Consider the following 26273-nt stretch of genomic DNA (forward strand, 5'->3'; position numbering starts at 1 on the left):
TTTTCTCCATCATAATTTGGCTTAAAGGATACCTGCAGAATTTTGCTATAATTATTGTTCTGAGGATTTCTCCCTTGTTGATGCTGTACCGTGTCATTACATACATGTTTCACTTGGTGAGGCATGTAACAAGGTACACACTATGAGCCAAAGTTATGAGAAAAAACAACTGATGTACAGAGAAAGAGAGAGAGAATAACAATTAGAGAGGAATGGGGAGAAAGAAAGGGTGTGGAAAAACTGGGGAAAATGAAAAAAAAGAGTGTAAAAACTGGGGAAGTTGAAAATAAATATGAAAATATGACATCAGAATTTAAAAATGAAAAATAATAAAATTAAGAAAGAAGAGAGTGAAAAAATTGCTAAGAAAAAGTTTGAAAAAAGAGACAGGAAAAAGGAGAGAGAAAGAAAAGAGTGCAAGAAAAAGAGAGTGAGACAACAAAACAATGGAGTTAATCCAAATAGGTGTGAGTTGCCTTGTGTGACCTTTCTTCAGGGTAAACTCGCACAGCAAATTGCATTTGCAATCCAGTTCCAAACTCAAATTTTTTTCAGAGGAAATTCTCATTTTATTGTGCGCCCCACCTGATGGTGTGAGATGGTAGGGAAAATCTTTATTGTAATATAAAAATGTCAGGACACAGTGTAGAACCCCTTAGACAGCCTTCCTAATGACTAATTAGGCATTTAGAAATTTTCAGTTAGCTAAATTGGCAAATAAGTACATGTCATTTTTGGGTATTTAAGAAATAAATGGCCTATGAGCCACAGTTATGAGAAAAAACAACTAATGTAGACAGAGAGAAAAAGAGAGAATAACAATTAAAGAGGAATTGTGAGAAATAACGTGAGATAGAGAAAGTGTAAAAGTTGGAGTAAATGATAAAAAAGTGAAAATAGGAGAAAAGAAAAGTAAAAAAGGAGATCATCTATATCTAATTAAATCTGAATTAATTACTCAATATGTTTTAAAATGTTTGTATATATACATTTTACATTTTACATACATTGTACATTTTGCTACTGGCTTTCAAAGTATATTGAAATGTAGGCAAAATGTAAATGAGAAAATTACGTCATACAATAATCATAAAATTTCCATTTCAGTGCCAAACAATGTTGTAGTTAGTGCAACCACTCAAATGCTTCATCAGACTTTAACAGGTGTGTGTTAAAATACACTACTAACATTTATTTATGTTTCAGTATTAACCAGCACTGTATATATGTTTACAAAACAACTGATCCAAAGGTCTGAATAGTTTTGTTGTTTAACTATAGACAAACTGGAATAATACTAGGAATTATGCCTGCATTACATGTATCAAGTCCTCCAGATAGAGATGAAAATTGAGAAAACTGTTCTACAGAATATTTGCTCAATGTTGCTTTGGCTGCTGAATTTTCCCTTTCTCCATCATAATTTGGCTTAAAGGATACCTGCAGAATTTTGCTATAATTAGTGATCTGAGGATTTCTCCCTTGTTGATGCTGTACCATGTCATTACATAAATTTTTCACTCGGTGAGACATGTAACAAGGTACACACTATGAGCCAAAGTTATGAGAAAAAACAACTGATGTACAGAGAAAGAGAGAGAGAATAACAATTAGAGAGGAATGGTGAGAAAGAAAGGGTGTGGAAAAACTGGGGAAAATGAAAAAAAAGAGTGTAAAACCTGGGGAAGATAAAAATAAATATGAAAATATGACATCAGAAAAGTAAAATTGAAAAATAATAAAATTAAGAAAGAAGAGAGTGAAAAAATTGCAAAAAAAAATGATTGAAAAAAGAGACAGGAAAAAGGAGAGAGAAAGAAAAGAGTGCATGAAAAAGAGGAAAAAGAGAGTGAGACAACAAAACATTGGAGTTAATCCAAATAGGTGTGAGTTGCCTTGTGTGACCTTTCTTCAGGGTAAACTCACACAGCAAATTGCATTTGCAATCTAGTTCCAAACTCAAATTTTTTTCAGTGGAAATTCTCATTTTATTGTACGCCCCACCTGATGGTGTGAGATGGTAGGGAAAATCTTTATTGTAATATAAAAATGTCAGGACACAGTGTAGAACCCCTTAGACAGCCTTCCTAATGACTAAATAGGCATTTAGAAATTTTCAGTAAGCTAAATTGGCAAATAAGTACATGTCATTTTTGGGTATTTAAGAAACAAATGGCCTATGAGCCACAGTTATGAGAAAAAACAACTAAAGTAGACAGAGAGAAAAAGAGAGAATAACAATTAAAGAAGAATTGTGAGAAATAACGTGAGATAGAGAAAGTGTAAAAGTTGGAGGAAATAATAAAAAAGTGAAAATAGGAGAAAAGAAAAGTAAAAAAGGAGATCTTCTATATCTAATATAATCTGAATTAATTACTAAATATGTTTTAAAATGATTGTATATATACATTTTACATTTTACATACATTGTACATTTTGCTACTGGCTTTCAAAGTATATTGAAATGTAGGCTAAAATGTAAAATGAGAAAATCACGTCATAGAATAATCATAAAATTTCCATTTCAGTGCCAAACAATGTTGTAGTTAGTGCAACCACTCAAATCCCTCATCAGACTTTAACAGGTGTGTTTTAAAATACACTACTAACATTTATTTATGTATCAGTATTAACCAGCACTGTATATATGTTTACAATACAACTGATCCAAAGGTCTGAATAGTTTTGTTGTTTAACTATAGACTAACTGGAATAATACTAGGAATTATGCCTGCATTACATGTATCAAGTCCTCCAGATAGAGATGAAAATTGAGAAAACTGTTCTACAGAACATTTGCTCAATGCTGCTTTGGCTGCTGAATTTTCCTTTTCTCCATCATAATTTGGCTTAAAGGATACCTGCAGAATTTTGCTATAATTATTGTTCTGAGGATTTCTCCCTTGTTGATGCTGTACCGTGTCATTACATACATGTTTCACTTGGTGAGACATGTAACAAGGTACACACTATGAGCCAAAGTTATGAGAAAAAACAACTGATGTACAGAGAAAGAGAGAGAGAATAACAATTAGAGAGGAATGGTGAGAAAGAAAGGGTGTGGAAAAACTGGGGAAAATGAAAAAAAAGAGTGTAAAAACTGGGGAAGATGAAAATAAATATGAAAATATGACATCAGAATTTAAAAATGAAAAATAATAAAATTAAGAAAGAAGAGAGTGAAAAAATTGCTAAGAAAAAGTTTGAAAAAAGAGACAGGAAAAAGGAGAGAGAAAGAAAAGAGTGCAAGAAAAAGAGAGTGAGACAACAAAACAATGGAGTTAATCCAAATAGGTGTGAGTTGCCTTGTGTGACCTTTCTTCAGGGTAAACTCGCACAGCAAATTGCATTTGCAATCCAGTTCCAAACTCAAATTTTTTTCAGAGGAAATTCTCATTTTATTGTGCGCCCCACCTGATGGTGTGAGATGGTAGGGAAAATCTTTATTGTAATATAAAAATGTCAGGACACAGTGTAGAACCCCTTAGACAGCCTTCCTAATGACTAATTAGGCATTTAGAAATTTTCAGTTAGCTAAATTGGCAAATAAGTACATGTCATTTTTGGGTATTTAAGAAATAAATGGCCTATGAGCCACAGTTATGAGAAAAAACAACTAATGTAGACAGAGAGAAAAAGAGAGAATAACAATTAAAGAGGAATTGTGAGAAATAACGTGAGATAGAGAAAGTGTAAAAGTTGGAGTAAATGATAAAAAAGTGAAAATAGGAGAAAAGAAAAGTAAAAAAGGAGATCATCTATATCTAATTAAATCTGAATTAATTACTCAATATGTTTTAAAATGTTTGTATATATACATTTTACATTTTACATACATTGTACATTTTGCTACTGGCTTTCAAAGTATATTGAAATGTAGGCAAAAATGTAAATGAGAAAATTACGTCATACAATAATCATAAAATTTCCATTTCAGTGCCAAACAATGTTGTAGTTAGTGCAACCACTCAAATGCTTCATCAGACTTTAACAGGTGTGTGTTAAAATACACTACTAACATTTATTTATGTTTCAGTATTAACCAGCACTGTATATATGTTTACAAAACAACTGATCCAAAGGTCTGAATAGTTTTGTTGTTTAACTATAGACAAACTGGAATAATACTAGGAATTATGCCTGCATTACATGTATCAAGTCCTCCAGATAGAGATGAAAATTGAGAAAACTGTTCTACAGAATATTTGCTCAATGTTGCTTTGGCTGCTGAATTTTCCCTTTCTCCATCATAATTTGGCTTAAAGGATACCTGCAGAATTTTGCTATAATTAGTGTTCTGAGGATTTCTCCCTTGTTGATGCTGTACCATGTCATTACATACATGTTTCACTCGGTGAGACATGTAACAAGGTACACACTATGAGCCAAAGTTATGAGAAAACACAACTGATGTACAGAGAAAGAGAGAGAGAATAACAATTAGAGAGGAATGGTGAAAATGAAAGGGTGTGGAAAAACTGGGGAAAATGAAAAAAAAGAGTGTAAAACCTGGGGAAGATGAAAATAAATATGAAAATATGACATCAGACAAGTAAAATTGAAAAATAATAAAATTAAGAAAGAAGAGAGTGAAAAAATTGCAAAAAAAAATGTTTGAAAAAAGAGACAGGAAAAAGGAGAGAGAAAGAAAAGGGTGCATGAAAAAGAGGAAAAAGAGAGTGAGACAACAAAACATTGGAGTTAATCCAAATAGGTGTGAGTTGCCTTGTGTGACCATTCTTCAGGGTAAACTCGCACAGCGAATTGCATTTGCAATCCAGTTCCAAACTCAAATTTTTTTCAGAGGAAATTCTCGTTTTATTGTGCGCCCCACCTGATGGTGTGAGATGGTAGGGACAATCTTTATTGTAATATAAAAATGTCAGGACACAGTGTAGAACCGCTTAGACAGCCTTCCTAATGACTAATTAGGCATTTAGAAATTTTCAGTTAGCTAAATTGGCAAATAAGTACATGTCATTTTTGGGTATTTAAGAAATAAATGGCCTATGAGCCACAGTTATGAGAAAAAACAACTAATGTAGACAGAGAGAAAAAGAGAGAATAACAATTAAAGAAGAATTGTGAGAAATAACGTGAGATAGAGAAAGTGTAAAAGTTGGAGGAAATGATAAAAAAGTGAAAATAGGAGAAAAGAAAAGTAAAAAAGGAGATCTTCTATATCTAATATAATCTGAATTAATTACTAAATATGTTTTAAAATGTTTGTATATATACATTTTACATACATTGTACATTTTGCTACTGGCTTTCAAAGTATATTGAAATGTAGGCTAAAATGTAAAATGAGAAAATCACGTCATAGAATAATCATAAAATTTCCATTTCAGTGCCAAGCAATGTTGTAGTTAGTGCAACCACTCAAATCCCTCATCAGACTTTAACAGGTGTGTTTTAAAATACACTACTAACATTTATTTATGTATCAGTATTAACCAGCACTGTATATATGTTTACAAAACAACTGATCCAAAGGTCTGAATAGTTTTGTTGTTTAACTATAGACTAACTGGAATAATACTAGGAATTATGCCTGCATTACATGTATCAAGTCCTCCAGATAGAGATGAAAATTGAGAAAACTGTTCTACAGAACATTTGCTCAATGCTGCTTTGGCTGCTGAATTTTCCCTTTCTCCATCCTAATTTGGCTTAAAGGATACCTGCAGAATTTTGCTATAATTATTGTTCTGAGGATTTCTCCCTTGTTGATGCTGTACCGTGTCATTACATACATGTTTCACTCGGTGAGACATGTAACAAGGTACACATTATGAGCCAAAGTTATGAGAAAAAACAACTGATGTACAGAGAAAGAGAGAGAGAATAACAATTAGAGAGGAATGGTGAGAAAGAAAGGGTGTGGAAAAACTGGGGAAAATGAAAAAAAGAGTGTAAAACCTGGGGAAGATAAAAATAAATATGAAAATATGACATCAGAAAAGTAAAATTGAAAAATAATAAAATTAAGAAAGAAGAGAGTGAAAAAATTGCAAAAAAAAATGATTGAAAAAAGAGACAGGAAAAAGGAGAGAGAAAGAAAAGAGTGCATGAAAAAGAGGAAAAAGAGAGTGAGACAACAAAACATTGGAGTTAATCCAAATAGGTGTGAGTTGCCTTGTGTGACCTTTCTTCAGGGTAAACTCGCACAGCAAATTGCATTTGCAATCCAGTTCCAAACTCAAATTTTTTTCAGTGGAAATTCTCATTTTATTGTGCGCCCTAACTGATGGTGTGAGATGGTAGGGAAAATCTTTATTGTAATATAAAAATGTCAGGACACAGTGTAGAACCCCTTAAACAGCCTTCCTAATGACTAATTAGGCATTTAGAAATTTTCAGTTAGCTAAATTGGCAAATAAGTACATGTCATTTTTGGGTATTTAAGAAATAAATGGCCTATGAGCCACAGTTATGAGAAAAAACAACTAATGTAGACAGAGAGAAAAAGAGAGAATAACAATTAAAGAGGAATTGTGAGAAATAACGTGAGATAGAGAAAGTGTAAAAGTTGGAGTAAATGATAAAAAAGTGAAAATAGGAGAAAAGAAAAGTAAAAAAGGAGATCTTCTATATCTAATATAATCTGAATTAATTACTAAATATGTTTTAAAATGATTGTATATATACATTTTACATTTTACATACATTGTACATTTTGCTACTGGCTTTCAAAGTATATTGAAATGTAGGCTAAAATGTAAAATGAGAAAATCACGTCATAGAATAATCATAAAATTTCCATTTCAGTGCCAAACAATGTTGTAGTTAGTGCAACCACTCAAATCCCTCATCAGACTTTAACAGGTGTGTTTTAAAATACACTACTAACATTTATTTATGTATCAGTATTAACCAGCACTGTATATATGTTTACAATACAACTGATCCAAAGGTCTGAATAGTTTTGTTGTTTAACTATAGACTAACTGGAATAATACTAGGAATTATGCCTGCATTACATGTATCAAGTCCTCCAGATAGAGATGAAAATTGAGAAAACTGTTCTACAGAACATTTGCTCAATGCTGCTTTGGCTGCTGAATTTTCCTTTTCTCCATCATAATTTGGCTTAAAGGATACCTGCAGAATTTTGCTATAATTATTGTTCTGAGGATTTCTCCCTTGTTGATGCTGTACCGTGTCATTACATACATGTTTCACTTGGTGAGACATGTAACAAGGTACACACTATGAGCCAAAGTTATGAGAAAAAACAACTGCTGTACAGAGAAAGAGAGAGAGAATAACAATTAGAGAGGAATGGTGAGAAAGAAAGAGTGTGGAAAACTGGGGAAAATGAAAAAAAAGAGTGTAAAAACTGGGGAAGATGAAAATAAATATGAAAATATGACATCAGAATTTAAAAATGAAAAATTATAAAATTAAGAAAGAAGAGAGTGAAAAAATTGCTAAGAAAAAGTTTGAAAAAAGAGACAGGAAAAAGGAGAGAGAAAGAAAAGAGTGCAAGAAAAAGAGAGTGAGACAACAAAACAATGGAGTTAATCCAAATAGGTGTGAGTTGCCTTGTGTGACCTTTCTTCAGGGTAAACTCGCACAGCAAATTGCATTTGCAATCCAGTTCCAAACTCAATTTTTTTTCAGAGGAAATTCTCATTTTATTGTGCGCCCCACCTGATGGTGTGAGATGGTAGGGAAAATCTTTATTGTAATATAAAAATGTCAGGACACAGTGTAGAACCCCTTAGACAGCCTTCCTAATGACTAATTAGGCATTTAGAAATTTTCAGTTAGCTAAATTGGCAAATAAGTACATGTCATTTTTGGGTATTTAAGAAATAAATGGCCTATGAGCCACAGTTATGAGAAAAAACAACTAATGTAGACAGAGAGAAAAAGAGAGAATAACAATTAAAGAGGAATTGTGAGAAATAATGTGAGATAGAGAAAGTGTAAAAGTTGGAGTAAATGATAAATAAGTGAAAATAGGAGAAAAGAAAAGAAAAAAAAGGAGATCATCTATATCTAATTAAATCTGAATTAATTACTCAATATGTTTTAAAATGTATGTATATATACATTTAACATTTTACATACATTGTACATTTTGCTACTGGCTTTCAAAGTATATTGAAATGTAGGCTAAAATGTAAACTGAGAAAATCACGTCATAGAATAATCATAAAATTTCCATTTCAGTGCCAAGCAATGTTGTAGTTAGTGCAACCACTCAAATCCCTCATCAGACTTTAACAGGTGTGTTTTAAAATACACTACTAACATTTATTTATGTATCAGTATTAACCAGCACTGTATATATGTTTACAAAACAACTGATCCAAAGGTCTGAATAGTTTTGTTGTTTAACTATAGACTAACTGGAATAATACTAGGAATTATGCCTGCATTACATGTATCAAGTCCTCCAGATAGAGATGAAAATTGAGAAAACTGTTCTACAGAACATTTGCTCAATGCTGCTTTGGCTGCTGAATTTTCCCTTTCTCCATCCTAATTTGGCTTAAAGGATACCTGCAGAATTTTGCTATAATTATTGTTCTGAGGATTTCTCCCTTGTTGATGCTGTACCGTGTCATTACATACATGTTTCACTCGGTGAGACATGTAACAAGGTACACACTATGAGCCAAAGTTATGAGAAAAAACAACTGATGTACAGAGAAAGAGAGAGAGAATAACAATTAGAGAGGAATGGTGAGAAAGAAAGGGTGTGGAAAAACTGGGGAAAATGAAAAAAAAGAGTGTAAAACCTGGGGAAGATAAAAATAAATATGAAAATATGACATCAGAAAAGTAAAATTGAAAAATAATAAAATTAAGAAAGAAGAGAGTGAAAAAATTGCAAAAAAAAATGATTGAAAAAAGAGACAGGAAAAAGGAGAGAGAAAGAAAAGAGTGCATGAAAAAGAGGAAAAAGAGAGTGAGACAACAAAACATTGGAGTTAATCCAAATAGGTGTGAGTTGCCTTGTGTGACCTTTCTTCAGGGTAAACTCACACAGCAAATTGCATTTGCAATCTAGTTCCAAACTCAAATTTTTTTCAGTGGAAATTCTCATTTTATTGTACGCCCCACCTGATGGTGTGAGATGGTAGGGAAAATCTTTATTGTAATATAAAAATGTCAGGACACAGTGTAGAACCCCTTAGACAGCCTTCCTAATGACTAATTAGGCATTTAGAAATTTTCAGTAAGCTAAATTGGCAAATAAGTACATGTAATTTTTGTGTATTTAAAAAACAAATGGCCTATGAGCCACAGTTATGAGAAAAAACAACTAAAGTAGACAGAGAGAAAAAGAGAGAATAACAATTAAAGAAGAATTGTGAGAAATAACGTGAGATAGAGAAAGTGTAAAAGTTGGAGTAAATGATAAAAAAGTGAAAATAGGAGAAAAGAAAAGTAAAAAAGGAGATCTTCTATATCTAATATAATCTGAATTAATTACTAAATATGTTTTAAAATGATTGTATATATACATTTTACATTTTACATACATTGTACATTTTGCTACTGGCTTTCAAAGTATATTGAAATGTAGGCTAAAATGTAAAATGAGAAAATCACGTCATAGAATAATCATAAAATTTCCATTTTAGTGCCAAACAATGTTGTAGTTAGTGCAACCACTCAAATCCCTCATCAGACTTTAACAGGTGTGTTTTAAAATACACTACTAACATTTATTTATGTATCAGTATTAACCAGCACTGTATATATGTTTACAATACAACTGATCCAAAGGTCTGAATAGTTTTGTTGTTTAACTATAGACTAACTGGAATAATACTAGGAATTATGCCTGCATTACATGTATCAAGTCCTCCAGATAGAGATGAAAATTGAGAAAACTGTTCTACAGAACATTTGCTCAATGCTGCTTTGGCTGCTGAATTTTCCTTTTCTCCATCATAATTTGGCTTAAAGGATACCTGCAGAATTTTGCTATAATTATTGTTCTGAGGATTTCTCCCTTGTTGATGCTGTACCGTGTCATTACATACATGTTTCACTTGGTGAGACATGTAACAAGGTACACACTATGAGCCAAAGTTATGAGAAAAAACAACTGATGTACAGAGAAAGAGAGAGAGAATAACAATTAGAGAGGAATGGTGAGAAAGAAAGGGTGTGGAAAACTGGGGAAAATAAAAAAAAAGAGTGTAAAAACTGGGGAAGATGAAAATAAATATGAAAATATGACATCAGAATTTAAAAATGAAAAATAATAAAATTAAGAAAGAAGAGAGTGAAAAAATTGCTAAGAAAAAGTTTGAAAAAAGAGACAGGAAAAAGGAGAGAGAAAGAAAAGAGTGCAAGAAAAAGAGAGTGAGACAACAAAACAATGGAGTTAATCCAAATAGGTGTGAGTTGCCTTGTGTGACCTTTCTTCAGGGTAAACTCGCACAGCAAATTGCATTTGCAATCCAGTTCCAAACTCAAATTTTTTTCAGAGGAAATTCTCATTTTATTGTGCGCCCCACCTGATGGTGTGAGATGGTAGGGAAAATCTTTATTGTAATATAAAAATGTCAGGACACAGTGTAGAACCCCTTAGACAGCCTTCCTAATGACTAATTAGGCATTTAGAAATTTTCAGTTAGCTAAATTGGCAAATAAGTACATGTCATTTTTGGGTATTTAAGAAATAAATGGCCTATGAGCCACAGTTATGAGAAAAAACAACTAATGTAGACAGAGAGAAAAAGAGAGAATAACAATTAAAGAGGAATTGTGAGAAATAACGTGAGATAGAGAAAGTGTAAAAGTTGGAGTAAATGATAAAAAAGTGAAAATAGGAGAAAAGAAAAGTAAAAAAGGAGATCATCTATATCTAATTAAATCTGAATTAATTACTCAATATGTTTTAAAATGTTTGTATATATACATTTTACATTTTACATACATTGTACATTTTGCTACTGGCTTTCAAAGTATATTGAAATGTAGGCTAAAATGTAAAATGAGAAAATCACGTCATAGAATAATCATAAAATTTCCATTTCAGTGCCAAACAATGTTGTAGTTAGTGCAACCACTCAAATCCCTCATCAGACTTTAACAGGTGTGTTTTAAAATACACTACTAACATTTATTTATGTATCAGTATTAACCAGCACTGTATATATGTTTACAATACAACTGATCCAAAGGTCTGAATAGTTTTGTTGTTTAACTATAGACTAACTGGAATAATACTAGGAATTATGCCTGCATTACATGTATCAAGTCCTCCAGATAGAGATGAAAATTGAGAAAACTGTTCTACAGAACATTTGCTCAATGCTGCTTTGGCTGCTGAATTTTCCTTTTCTCCATCATAATTTGGCTTAAAGGATACCTGCAGAATTTTGCTATAATTATTGTTCTGAGGATTTCTCCCTTGTTGATGCTGTACCGTGTCATTACATACATGTTTCACTTGGTGAGGCATGTAACAAGGTACACACTATGAGCCAAAGTTATGAGAAAAAACAACTGATGTACAGAGAAAGAGAGAGAGAATAACAATTAGAGAGGAATGGGGAGAAAGAAAGGGTGTGGAAAAACTGGGGAAAATGAAAAAAAAGAGTGTAAAAACTGGGGAAGTTGAAAATAAATATGAAAATATGACATCAGAATTTAAAAATGAAAAATAATAAAATTAAGAAAGAAGAGAGTGAAAAAATTGCTAAGAAAAAGTTTGAAAAAAGAGACAGGAAAAAGGAGAGAGAAAGAAAAGAGTGCAAGAAAAAGAGAGTGAGACAACAAAACAATGGAGTTAATCCAAATAGGTGTGAGTTGCCTTGTGTGACCTTTCTTCAGGGTAAACTCGCACAGCAAATTGCATTTGCAATCCAGTTCCAAACTCAAATTTTTTTCAGAGGAAATTCTCATTTTATTGTGCGCCCCACCTGATGGTGTGAGATGGTAGGGAAAATCTTTATTGTAATATAAAAATGTCAGGACACAGTGTAGAACCCCTTAGACAGCCTTCCTAATGACTAATTAGGCATTTAGAAATTTTCAGTTAGCTAAATTGGCAAATAAGTACATGTCATTTTTGGGTATTTAAGAAATAAATGGCCTATGAGCCACAGTTATGAGAAAAAACAACTAATGTAGACAGAGAGAAAAAGAGAGAATAACAATTAAAGAGGAATTGTGAGAAATAACGTGAGATAGAGAAAGTGTAAAAGTTGGAGTAAATGATAAAAAAGTGAAAATAGGAGAAAAGAAAAGTAAAAAAGGAGATCATCTATATCTAATTAAATCTGAATTAATTACTCAATATGTTTTAAAATGTTTGTATATATACATTTTACATTTTACATACATTGTACATTTTGCTACTGGCTTTCAAAGTATATTGAAATGTAGGCAAAATGTAAATGAGAAAATTACGTCATACAATAATCATAAAATTTCCATTTCAGTGCCAAACAATGTTGTAGTTAGTGCAACCACTCAAATGCTTCATCAGACTTTAACAGGTGTGTGTTAAAATACACTACTAACATTTATTTATGTTTCAGTATTAACCAGCACTGTATATATGTTTACAAAACAACTGATCCAAAGGTCTGAATAGTTTTGTTGTTTAACTATAGACAAACTGGAATAATACTAGGAATTATGCCTGCATTACATGTATCAAGTCCTCCAGATAGAGATGAAAATTGAGAAAACTGTTCTACAGAATATTTGCTCAATGTTGCTTTGGCTGCTGAATTTTCCCTTTCTCCATCATAATTTGGCTTAAAGGATACCTGCAGAATTTTGCTATAATTAGTGATCTGAGGATTTCTCCCTTGTTGATGCTGTACCATGTCATTACATAAATTTTTCACTCGGTGAGACATGTAACAAGGTACACACTATGAGCCAAAGTTATGAGAAAAAACAACTGATGTACAGAGAAAGAGAGAGAGAATAACAATTAGAGAGGAATGGTGAGAAAGAAAGGGTGTGGAAAAACTGGGGAAAATGAAAAAAAAGAGTGTAAAACCTGGGGAAGATAAAAATAAATATGAAAATATGACATCAGAAAAGTAAAATTGAAAAATAATAAAATTAAGAAAGAAGAGAGTGAAAAAATTGCAAAAAAAAATGATTGAAAAAAGAGACAGGAAAAAGGAGAGAGAAAGAAAAGAGTGCATGAAAAAGAGGAAAAAGAGAGTGAGACAACAAAACATTGGAGTTAATCCAAATAGGTGTGAGTTGCCTTGTGTGACCTTTCTTCAGGGTAAACTCACACAGCAAATTGCATTTGCAATCTAGTTCCAAACTCAAATTTTTTTCAGTGGAAATTCTCATTTTATTGTACGCCCCACCTGATGGTGTGAGATGGTAGGGAAAATCTTTATTGTAATATAAAAATGTCAGGACACAGTGTAGAACCCCTTAGACAGCCTTCCTAATGACTAAATAGGCATTTAGAAATTTTCAGTAAGCTAAATTGGCAAATAAGTACATGTCATTTTTGGGTATTTAAGAAACAAATGGCCTATGAGCCACAGTTATGAGAAAAAACAACTAAAGTAGACAGAGAGAAAAAGAGAGAATAACAATTAAAGAAGAATTGTGAGAAATAACGTGAGATAGAGAAAGTGTAAAAGTTGGAGGAAATAATAAAAAAGTGAAAATAGGAGAAAAGAAAAGTAAAAAAGGAGATCTTCTATATCTAATATAATCTGAATTAATTACTAAATATGTTTTAAAATGATTGTATATATACATTTTACATTTTACATACATTGTACATTTTGCTACTGGCTTTCAAAGTATATTGAAATGTAGGCTAAAATGTAAAATGAGAAAATCACGTCATAGAATAATCATAAAATTTCCATTTCAGTGCCAAACAATGTTGTAGTTAGTGCAACCACTCAAATCCCTCATCAGACTTTAACAGGTGTGTTTTAAAATACACTACTAACATTTATTTATGTATCAGTATTAACCAGCACTGTATATATGTTTACAATACAACTGATCCAAAGGTCTGAATAGTTTTGTTGTTTAACTATAGACTAACTGGAATAATACTAGGAATTATGCCTGCATTACATGTATCAAGTCCTCCAGATAGAGATGAAAATTGAGAAAACTGTTCTACAGAACATTTGCTCAATGCTGCTTTGGCTGCTGAATTTTCCTTTTCTCCATCATAATTTGGCTTAAAGGATACCTGCAGAATTTTGCTATAATTATTGTTCTGAGGATTTCTCCCTTGTTGATGCTGTACCGTGTCATTACATACATGTTTCACTTGGTGAGACATGTAACAAGGTACACACTATGAGCCAAAGTTATGAGAAAAAACAACTGATGTACAGAGAAAGAGAGAGAGAATAACAATTAGAGAGGAATGGTGAGAAAGAAAGGGTGTGGAAAAACTGGGGAAAATGAAAAAAAAGAGTGTAAAAACTGGGGAAGATGAAAATAAATATGAAAATATGACATCAGAATTTAAAAATGAAAAATAATAAAATTAAGAAAGAAGAGAGTGAAAAAATTGCTAAGAAAAAGTTTGAAAAAAGAGACAGGAAAAAGGAGAGAGAAAGAAAAGAGTGCAAGAAAAAGAGAGTGAGACAACAAAACAATGGAGTTAATCCAAATAGGTGTGAGTTGCCTTGTGTGACCTTTCTTCAGGGTAAACTCGCACAGCAAATTGCATTTGCAATCCAGTTCCAAACTCAAATTTTTTTCAGAGGAAATTCTCATTTTATTGTGCGCCCCACCTGATGGTGTGAGATGGTAGGGAAAATCTTTATTGTAATATAAAAATGTCAGGACACAGTGTAGAACCCCTTAGACAGCCTTCCTAATGACTAATTAGGCATTTAGAAATTTTCAGTTAGCTAAATTGGCAAATAAGTACATGTCATTTTTGGGTATTTAAGAAATAAATGGCCTATGAGCCACAGTTATGAGAAAAAACAACTAATGTAGACAGAGAGAAAAAGAGAGAATAACAATTAAAGAGGAATTGTGAGAAATAACGTGAGATAGAGAAAGTGTAAAAGTTGGAGTAAATGATAAAAAAGTGAAAATAGGAGAAAAGAAAAGTAAAAAAGGAGATCATCTATATCTAATTAAATCTGAATTAATTACTCAATATGTTTTAAAATGTTTGTATATATACATTTTACATTTTACATACATTGTACATTTTGCTACTGGCTTTCAAAGTATATTGAAATGTAGGCAAAAATGTAAATGAGAAAATTACGTCATACAATAATCATAAAATTTCCATTTCAGTGCCAAACAATGTTGTAGTTAGTGCAACCACTCAAATGCTTCATCAGACTTTAACAGGTGTGTGTTAAAATACACTACTAACATTTATTTATGTTTCAGTATTAACCAGCACTGTATATATGTTTACAAAACAACTGATCCAAAGGTCTGAATAGTTTTGTTGTTTAACTATAGACAAACTGGAATAATACTAGGAATTATGCCTGCATTACATGTATCAAGTCCTCCAGATAGAGATGAAAATTGAGAAAACTGTTCTACAGAATATTTGCTCAATGTTGCTTTGGCTGCTGAATTTTCCCTTTCTCCATCATAATTTGGCTTAAAGGATACCTGCAGAATTTTGCTATAATTAGTGTTCTGAGGATTTCTCCCTTGTTGATGCTGTACCATGTCATTACATACATGTTTCACTCGGTGAGACATGTAACAAGGTACACACTATGAGCCAAAGTTATGAGAAAACACAACTGATGTACAGAGAAAGAGAGAGAGAATAACAATTAGAGAGGAATGGTGAAAATGAAAGGGTGTGGAAAAACTGGGGAAAATGAAAAAAAAGAGTGTAAAACCTGGGGAAGATGAAAATAAATATGAAAATATGACATCAGACAAGTAAAATTGAAAAATAATAAAATTAAGAAAGAAGAGAGTGAAAAAATTGCAAAAAAAAATGTTTGAAAAAAGAGACAGGAAAAAGGAGAGAGAAAGAAAAGGGTGCATGAAAAAGAGGAAAAAGAGAGTGAGACAACAAAACATTGGAGTTAATCCAAATAGGTGTGAGTTGCCTTGTGTGACCATTCTTCAGGGTAAACTCGCACAGCGAATTGCATTTGCAATCCAGTTCCAAACTCAAATTTTTTTCAGAGGAAATTCTCGTTTTATTGTGCGCCCCACCTGATGGTGTGAGATGGTAGGGACAATCTTTATTGTAATATAAAAATGTCAGGACACAGTGTAGAACCGCTTAGACAGCCTTCCTAATGACTAATTAGGCATTTAGAAATTTTCAGTTAGCTAAATTGGCAAATAAGTACATGTCATTTTTGGGTATTTAAGAAATAAATGGCCTATGAGCCACAGTTATGAGAAAAAACAACTAATGTAGACAGAGAGAAAAAGAGAGAATAACAATTAAAGAAGAATTGTGAGAAATAACGTGAGATAGAGAAAGTGTAAAAGTTGGAGGAAATGATAAAAAAGTGAAAATAGGAGAAAAGAAAAGTAAAAAAGGAGATCTTCTATATCTAATATAATCTGAATTAATTACTAAATATGTTTTAAAATGTTTGTATATATACATTTTACATACATTGTACATTTTGCTACTGGCTTTCAAAGTATATTGAAATGTAGGCTAAAATGTAAAATGAGAAAATCACGTCATAGAATAATCATAAAATTTCCATTTCAGTGCCAAGCAATGTTGTAGTTAGTGCAACCACTCAAATCCCTCATCAGACTTTAACAGGTGTGTTTTAAAATACACTACTAACATTTATTTATGTATCAGTATTAACCAGCACTGTATATATGTTTACAAAACAACTGATCCAAAGGTCTGAATAGTTTTGTTGTTTAACTATAGACTAACTGGAATAATACTAGGAATTATGCCTGCATTACATGTATCAAGTCCTCCAGATAGAGATGAAAATTGAGAAAACTGTTCTACAGAACATTTGCTCAATGCTGCTTTGGCTGCTGAATTTTCCCTTTCTCCATCCTAATTTGGCTTAAAGGATACCTGCAGAATTTTGCTATAATTATTGTTCTGAGGATTTCTCCCTTGTTGATGCTGTACCGTGTCATTACATACATGTTTCACTCGGTGAGACATGTAACAAGGTACACATTATGAGCCAAAGTTATGAGAAAAAACAACTGATGTACAGAGAAAGAGAGAGAGAATAACAATTAGAGAGGAATGGTGAGAAAGAAAGGGTGTGGAAAAACTGGGGAAAATGAAAAAAAGAGTGTAAAACCTGGGGAAGATAAAAATAAATATGAAAATATGACATCAGAAAAGTAAAATTGAAAAATAATAAAATTAAGAAAGAAGAGAGTGAAAAAATTGCAAAAAAAAATGATTGAAAAAAGAGACAGGAAAAAGGAGAGAGAAAGAAAAGAGTGCATGAAAAAGAGGAAAAAGAGAGTGAGACAACAAAACATTGGAGTTAATCCAAATAGGTGTGAGTTGCCTTGTGTGACCTTTCTTCAGGGTAAACTCGCACAGCAAATTGCATTTGCAATCCAGTTCCAAACTCAAATTTTTTTCAGTGGAAATTCTCATTTTATTGTGCGCCCTAACTGATGGTGTGAGATGGTAGGGAAAATCTTTATTGTAATATAAAAATGTCAGGACACAGTGTAGAACCCCTTAAACAGCCTTCCTAATGACTAATTAGGCATTTAGAAATTTTCAGTTAGCTAAATTGGCAAATAAGTACATGTCATTTTTGGGTATTTAAGAAATAAATGGCCTATGAGCCACAGTTATGAGAAAAAACAACTAATGTAGACAGAGAGAAAAAGAGAGAATAACAATTAAAGAGGAATTGTGAGAAATAACGTGAGATAGAGAAAGTGTAAAAGTTGGAGTAAATGATAAAAAAGTGAAAATAGGAGAAAAGAAAAGTAAAAAAGGAGATCGTCTATATCTAATTAAATCTGAATTAATTACTAGATATGTTTTAAAATGTTTGTATATATACATTTTACATTTTACATACATTGTACATTTTGCTACTGGCTTTCAAAGTATATTGAAATGTAGGCTAAAATGTAAAATGAGAAAATCACGTCATAGAATAATCATAACATTTCCATTTCAGTGCCAAACAATGTTGTAGTTAGTGCAACCACTCAAATCCCTCATCAGACTTTAACAGGTGTGTTTTAAAATACACTACTAACATTTATTTATGTATCAGTATTAACCAGCACTGTATATATGTTTACAAAACAACTGATCCAAAGGTCTGAATAGTTTTGTTATTTAAATATAGACAAACTGGAATAATACTAGGAATTATGCCTGCATTACATGTATCAAGTCCTCCAGATAGAGATGAAAATTGAGAAAACTGTTCTACAGAATATTTGCTCAATGTTGCTTTGGCTGCTGAATTTTCCCTTTCTCCATCATAATTTGGCTTAAAGGATACCGGCAGAATTTTGCTATAATTAGTGCTCTGAGGATTTCTACCTTGTTGATGCTGTACCGTGTCATTACATACATGTTTCACTCGGTGAGACATTGAACAAGGTACACACTATGAGCCAAAGTTATGAGAAAAAACAACTGATGTACAGAGAAAGAGAGAGAGAATAACAATTAGAGAGGAATGGTGAGATTGAAAGGGTGTGGAAAAACTGGGGAAAATGAAAAAATAGAGTGTAAAAGCTGGGGAAGATGAAAATAAATATGAAAAAATGACATCAGAAAAGTAAAATTGAAAAATAACAAAATTAAGAAAGAAGAGAGTGAGAAAATTGCTATGAAAAAGTTTGAAAAAAGAGACAGAAAAAAGGAGAGAGAATGAAAAGAGTGCATGAAAAAGAGGAAAAAGAGAGTGAGACAACAAAACATTGGAGTTAATCCAAAGAGGTGTGAGTTGCCTTGTGTGACCTTTCTTCAGGGTAAACTCGCACAGCAAATTGCATTTGCAATCCAGTTCCAAACTCAAATTTTTTTCAGAGGAAATTCTCGTTTTATTGTGCACCCCACCTGATTGTGTGAGATGGTAGGGAAAATCTTTATTGTAATATAAAAATGTCAGGACACAGTGTAGAACCCCTTAGACAGCCTTCCTAATGACTAATTAGGCATTTAGAAATTTTCAGTTAGCTAAATTGGCAAATAAGTACATGTTATTTTTGGGTATTTAAGAAACAAATGGCCTATGAGCCACAGTTATGAGAAAAAAAAACTAAAGTAGACAGAGAGAAAAAGAGAGAATAACAATTAAAGAAGAATTGTGAGAAATAACGTGAGATAGAGAAAGTGTAAAAGTTGGAGGAAATGATAAAAAAGTGAAAATAGGAGAAAAGAAAAGTAAAAAAGGAGATCTGCTATATCTAATATAATCTGAATTAATTACTAAATATGTTTTAAAATGATTGTATATATACATTTTACATTTTACATACATTGTACATTTTGCTACTGGCTTTCAAAGTATATTGAAATGTAGGCTAAAATGTAAAATGAGAAAATCACGTCATAGAATAATCATAAAATTTCCATTTCAGAGCCAAACAATGTTGTAGTTAGTGCAACCACTCAAATCCCTCATCAGACTTTAACAGGTGTGTTTTAAAATACACTACTAACATTTATTTATGTATCAGTATTAACCAGCACTGTACATATGTTTACAAAACAACTGATCCAAAGGTCTGAATAGTTTTGTTGTTTAACTATAGACAAACTGGAATAATACTAGGAATTATGCCTGCATTACATGTATCAAGTCCTCCAGATAGAGATGAAAATTGAGAAAACTGTTCTACAGAACATTTGCTCAATGCTGCTTTGGCTGCTGAATTTTCCTTTTCTCCATCATAATTTGGCTTAAAGGATACCTGCAGAATTTTGCTATAATTATTGTTCTGAGGATTTCTCCCTTGTTGATGCTGTACCGTGTCATTACATACATGTTTCACTTGGTGAGACATGTAACAAGGTACACACTATGAGCCAAAGTTATGAGAAAAAACAACTGATGTACAGAGAAAGAGAGAGAGAATAACAATTAGAGAGGAATGGTGAGAAAGAAAGGGTGTGGAAAAACTGGGGAAAATTAAAAAAAAGAGTGTAAAGCTGGGGAAGATGAAAATAAATATGAAAATATGACATCAGAAAAGTAAAAAAGAAAAATAATAAAATTAAGAAAGAAGAGAGTGAAAAAATTGCTAAGAAAAAGTTTGAAAAAAGAGACAGGAAAAAGGAGAGAGAAAGAAAAGAGTGCATGAAAAATGGAGTGAGACAACAAAACCATGGAGTTAATCCAAATAGGTGTGAGTTGCCTTGTGTGACCTTTCTTCAGGGTAAACTCGCACAGCAAATTGCATTTGCAATCCAGTTCCAAACTCAAATTTTTTTCAGTGTAAATTCTCATTTTATTGTGCACCCTAACTGATGGTGTGAGATGGTAGGGAAAATCTTTATTGTACTATAAAAATGTCAGGACACAGTGTAGAACCCCTTAAACAGCCTTCCTAATGACTAATTAGGCATTTAGAAATTTTCAGTTAGCTAAATTGGCAAATAAGTACATGTCATTTTTGGGTATTTAAGAACCAAATGGCCTATGAGCCACAGTTATGAGAAAAAACAACTAAAGTAGACAGAGAGAAAAAGAGAGAATAACAATTAAAGAAGAATTGTGAGAAATAACGTGAGATAGAGAAAGTGTAAAAGTTGGAGGAAATGATAAAAAAGTGAAAATAGGAGAAAAGAAAAGTAAAAAAGGAGATCTTCTATATCTAATATAATCTGAATTAATTACTAAATATGTTTTAAAATGTTTGTATATATACATTTTACATTTTACATACATTGTACATTTTGCTACTGGCTTTCAAAGTATATTAAAATGTAGGCTATAATGTAAAATGAGAAAATCATGTCATACAATAATCATAAAATTTCCATTTCAGTGCCAAACAATGTTGTAGTTAGTGCAACCACTCAAATCCCTCATCAGACTTTAACAGGTGTGTTTTAAAATACACTACTAACATTTATTTATGTATCAGTATTAACTAGCACTGTATATATGTTAACATAACAATTGATCCAAAGGTCTGAATAGTTTTGATTGTTTAACTATAGACAAACTGGAATAATACTAGGAATTATGCCTGCATTACATGTATCAAGTCCTCCAGATAGAGATGAAAATTGAGAAGACTGTTCTACAGAATATTTGCTCAATGCTGCTTTGGCTGCTGAATTTTCCCTTTCTCCATCCTAATTTGGCTTAAAGGATACCTGCAGAATTTTGCTATAATTAGTGTTCTGAGGATTTCTACCTTGTTGATGCTGTACCGTGTCATTACATACATGTTTCACTCGGTGAGACATGTAACAAGGTACACACTATGAGCCAAAGTTATGAGAAAAAACAACTGATGTACAGAGAAAGAGAGAGAGAATAACAATTAGAGAGGAATGGTGAGAAAGAAAGGGTGTGGAAAAACTGGGGAAAATGAAAAAAAAGAGTGTAAAACCTGGGGAAGATAAAAATAAATATGAAAATATGACATCAGAAAAGTAAAATTGAAAAATAATAAAATTAAGAAAGAAGAGAGTGAAAAAATTGCAAAAAAAATGATTGAAAAAAGAGACAGGAAAAAGGAGAGAGAAAGAAAAGAGTGCATGAAAAAGAGGAAAAAGAGAGTGAGACAACAAAACATTGGAGTTAATCCAAATAGGTGTGAGTTGCCTTGTGTGACCTTTCTTCAGGGTAAACTCGCACAGCAAATTGCATTTGCAATCCAGTTCCAAACTCAAATTTTTTTCAGTGGAAATTCTCATTTTATTGTGCACCCTAACTGATGGTGTGAGATGGTAGGGAAAATCTTTATTGTAAAATAAAAATGTCAGGACACAGTGTAGAACCCCTTAAACAGCCTTCCTAATGACTAATTAGGCATTTAGAAATTTTCAGTTAGCTAAATTGGCAAATAAGTACATGTCATTTTTGGGTATTTAAGAAATAAATGGCCTATGAGCCACAGTTATGAGAAAAAACAACTAATGTAGACAGAGAGAAAAAGAGAGAATAACAATTAAAGAAGAATTGTGAGAAATAACGTGAGATAGAGAAAGTGTAAAAGTTGGAGTAAATGATAAAAAAGTGAAAATAGGAGAAAAGAAAAGTAAAAAAGGAGATCGTCTATATCTAATTAAATCTTAATTAATTACTAGATATGTTTTAAAATGTTTGTATATATACATTTTACATTTTACATACATTGTACATTTTGCTACTGGCTTTCAAAGTATATTAAAATGTAGGCTATAATGTAAAATGAGAAAATCATGTCATACAATAATCATAAAATTTCCATTTCAGTGCCAAACAATGTTGTAGTTAGTGCAACCACTCAAATCCCTCATCAGACTTTAACAGGTGTGTTTTAAAATACACTTCTAACATTTATTTATGTATCAGTATTAACTAGCACTGTATATATGTTTACATAACAATTGATCCAAAGGTCTGAATAGTTTTGATTGTTTAACTATAGACAAACTGGAATAATACTAGGAATTATGCCTGCATTACATGTATCAAGTCCTCCAGATAGAGATGAAAATTGAGAAAACTGTTCTACAGAACATTTGCTCAATGCTGCTTTGGCTGCTGAATTTTCCTTTTCTCCATCATAATTTGGCTTAAAGGATACCTGCAGAATTTTGCTATAATTATTGTTCTGAGGATTTCTCCCTTGTTGATGCTGTACCGTGTCATTACATACATGTTTCACTTGGTGAGACATGTAACAAGGTACACACTATGAGCCAAAGTTATGAGAAAAAACAACTGATGTACAGAGAAAGAGAGAGAGAATAACAATTAGAGAGGAATGGTGAGAAAGAAAGGGTGTGGAAAAACTGGGGAAAATGAAAAAAAAGAGTGTAAAAACTGGGGAAGATGAAAATAAATATGAAAATATGACATCAGAATTTAAAAATGAAAAATAATAAAATTAAGAAAGAAGAGAGTGAAAAAATTGCTAAGAAAAAGTTTGAAAAAAGAGACAGGAAAAAGGAGAGAGAAAGAAAAGAGTGCAATAAATAGAGAGTGAGACAACAAAACAATGGAGTTAATCCAAATAGGTGTGAGTTGCCTTGTGTGACCTTTCTTCAGGGTAAACTCGCACAGCAAATTGCATTTGCAATCCAGTTCCAAACTCAAATTTTTTTCAGAGGAAATTCTCATTTTATTGTGCGCCCCACCTGATGGTGTGAGATGGTAGGGAAAATCTTTATTGTAATATAAAAATGTCAGGACACAGTGTAGAACCCCTTAGACAGCCTTCCTAATGACTAATTAGGCATTTAGAAATTGTCAGTTAGCTAAATTGGCAAATAAGTACATGTCATTTTTGGGTATTTAAGAAATAAATGGCCTATGAGCCACAGTTATGAGAAAAAACAACTAATGTAGACAGAGAGAAAAAGAGAGAATAACAATTAAAGAGGAATTGTGAGAAATAACGTGAGATAGAGAAAGTGTAAAAGTTGGAGTAAATGATAAAAAAGTGAAAATAGGAGAAAAGAAAAGTAAAAAAGGAGATCATCTATATCTAATTAAATCTGAATTAATTACTCAATATGTTTTAAAATGTTTGTATATATACATTTTACATTTTACATACATTGTACATTTTGCTACTGGCTTTCAAAGTATATTGAAATGTAGGCAAAAATGTAAATGAGAAAATTACGTCATACAATAATCATAAAATTTCCATTTCAGTGCCAAACAATGTTGTAGTTAGTGCAACCACTCAAATGCTTCATCAGACTTTAACAGGTGTGTGTTAAAATACACTACTAACATTTATTTATGTTTCAGTATTAACCAGCACTGTATATATGTTTACAAAACAACTGATCCAAAGGTCTGAATAGTTTTGTTGTTTAACTATAGACAAACTGGAATAATACTAGGAATTATGCCTGCATTACATGTATCAAGTCCTCCAGATAGAGATGAAAATTGAGAAAACTGTTCTACAGAATATTTGCTCAATGTTGCTTTGGCTGCTGAATTTTCCCTTTCTCCATCATAATTTGGCTTAAAGGATACCTGCAGAATTTTGCTATAATTAGTGTTCTGAGGATTTCTCCCTTGTTGATGCTGTACCATGTCATTACATACATGTTTCACTCGGTGAGACATGTAACAAGGTACACACTATGAGCCAAAGTTATGAGAAAACACAACTGATGTACAGAGAAAGAGAGAGAGAATAACAATTAGAGAGGAATGGTGAAAATGAAAGGGTGTGGAAAAACTGGGGAAAATGAAAAAAAAGAGTGTAAAACCTGGGGAAGATGAAAATAAATATGAAAATATGACATCAGACAAGTAAAATTGAAAAATAATAAAATTAAGAAAGAAGAGAGTGAAAAAATTGCAAAAAAAAATGTTTGAAAAAAGAGACAGGAAAAAGGAGAGAGAAAGAAAAGGGTGCATGAAAAAGAGGAAAAAGAAAGTGAGACAACAAAACATTGGAGTTAATCCAAATAGGTGTGATTTGCCTTGTGTGACCTTTCTTCACGGTAAACTCGCACAGCGAATTGCATTTGCAATCCAGTTCCAAACTCAAATTTTTTTCAGAGGAAAATCTCGTTTTATTGTGCGCCCCACCTGATGGTGTGAGATGGTAGGGACAATCTTTATTGTAATATAAAAATGTCAGGACACAGTGTAGAACCGCTTAGACAGCCTTCCTAATGACTAATTAGGCATTTAGAAATTTTCAGTTAGCTAAATTGGCAAATAAGTACATGTCATTTTTGGGTATTTAAGAAATAAATGGCCTATGAGCCACAGTTATGAGAAAAAACAACTAATGTAGACAGAGAGAAAAAGAGAGAATAACAATTAAAGAAGAATTGTGAGAAATAACGTGAGATAGAGAAAGTGTAAAAGTTGGAGGAAATGATAAAAAAGTGAAAATAGGAGAAAAGAAAAGTAAAAAAGGAGATCTTCTATATCTAATATAATCTGAATTAATTACTAAATATGTTTTAAAATGTTTGTATATATACATTTTACATTTTACATACATTGTACATTTTGCTACTGGCTTTCAAAGTATATTGAAATGTAGGCTAAAATGTAAAATGAGAAAATCACGTCATAGAATAATCATAAAATTTCCATTTCAGTGCCAAGCAATGTTGTAGTTAGTGCAACCACTCAAATCCCTCATCAGACTTTAACAGGTGTGTTTTAAAATACACTACTAACATTTATTTATGTATCAGTATTAACCAGCACTGTATATATGTTTACAAAACAACTGATCCAAAGGTCTGAATAGTTTTGTTGTTTAACTATAGACTAACTGGAATAATACTAGGAATTATGCCTGCATTACATGTATCAAGTCCTCCAGATAGAGATGAAAATTCAGAAAACTGTTCTACAGAACATTTGCTCAATGCTGCTTTGGCTGCTGAATTTTCCCTTTCTCCATCCTAATTTGGCTTAAAGGATACCTGCAGAATTTTGCTATAATTATTGTTCTGAGGATTTCTCCCTTGTTGATGCTGTACCGTGTCATTACATACATGTTTCACTCGGTGAGACATGTAACAAGGTACACACTATGAGCCAAAGTTATGAGAAAAAACAACTGATGTACAGAGAAAGAGAGAGAGAATAACAATTAGAGAGGAATGGTGAGAAAGAAAGGGTGTGGAAAAACTGGGGAAAATGAAAAAAAAGAGTGTAAAACCTGGGGAAGATAAAAATAAATATGAAAATATGACATCAGAAAAGTAAAATTGAAAAATAATAAAATTAAGAAAGAAGAGAGTGAAAAAATTGCAAAAAAAAATGATTGAAAAAAGAGACAGGAAAAAGGAGAGAGAAAGAAAAGAGTGCATGAAAAAGAGGAAAAAGAGAGTGAGACAACAAAACATTGGAGTTAATCCAAATAGGTGTGATTTGCCTTGTGTGACCTTTCTTCACGGTAAACTCGCACAGCGAATTGCATTTGCAATCCAGTTCCAAACTCAAATTTTTTTCAGAGGAAATTCTCGTTTTATTGTGCGCCCCACCTGATGGTGTGAGATGGTAGGGACAATCTTTATTGTAATATAAAAATGTCAGGACACAGTGTAGAACCGCTTAGACAGCCTTCCTAATGACTAATTAGGCATTTAGAAATTTTCAGTTAGCTAAATTGGCAAATAAGTACATGTCATTTTTGGGTATTTAAGAAATAAATGGCCTATGAGCCACAGTTATGAGAAAAAACAACTAATGTAG

The 26273-nt window shown here is 32.1% G+C and overlaps 1 protein-coding gene across 1 annotated transcript in view; it reads left to right on the forward strand.

Annotated features, from left to right (window-relative positions):
• LOC148477669 (transmembrane protease serine 11C-like) overlaps positions 1–26273 on the forward strand; it is a 366464-nt gene that overhangs the window by 134388 nt on the left and 205803 nt on the right. The window lies entirely within an intron of this gene.

The sequence above is a fragment of the Taudactylus pleione genome, unplaced genomic scaffold (genome assembly GCF_031769625.1).
Source record: "Taudactylus pleione unplaced genomic scaffold, aTauple2 ptg000703l, whole genome shotgun sequence".
NCBI lineage: Eukaryota > Metazoa > Chordata > Amphibia > Anura > Myobatrachidae > Taudactylus > Taudactylus pleione.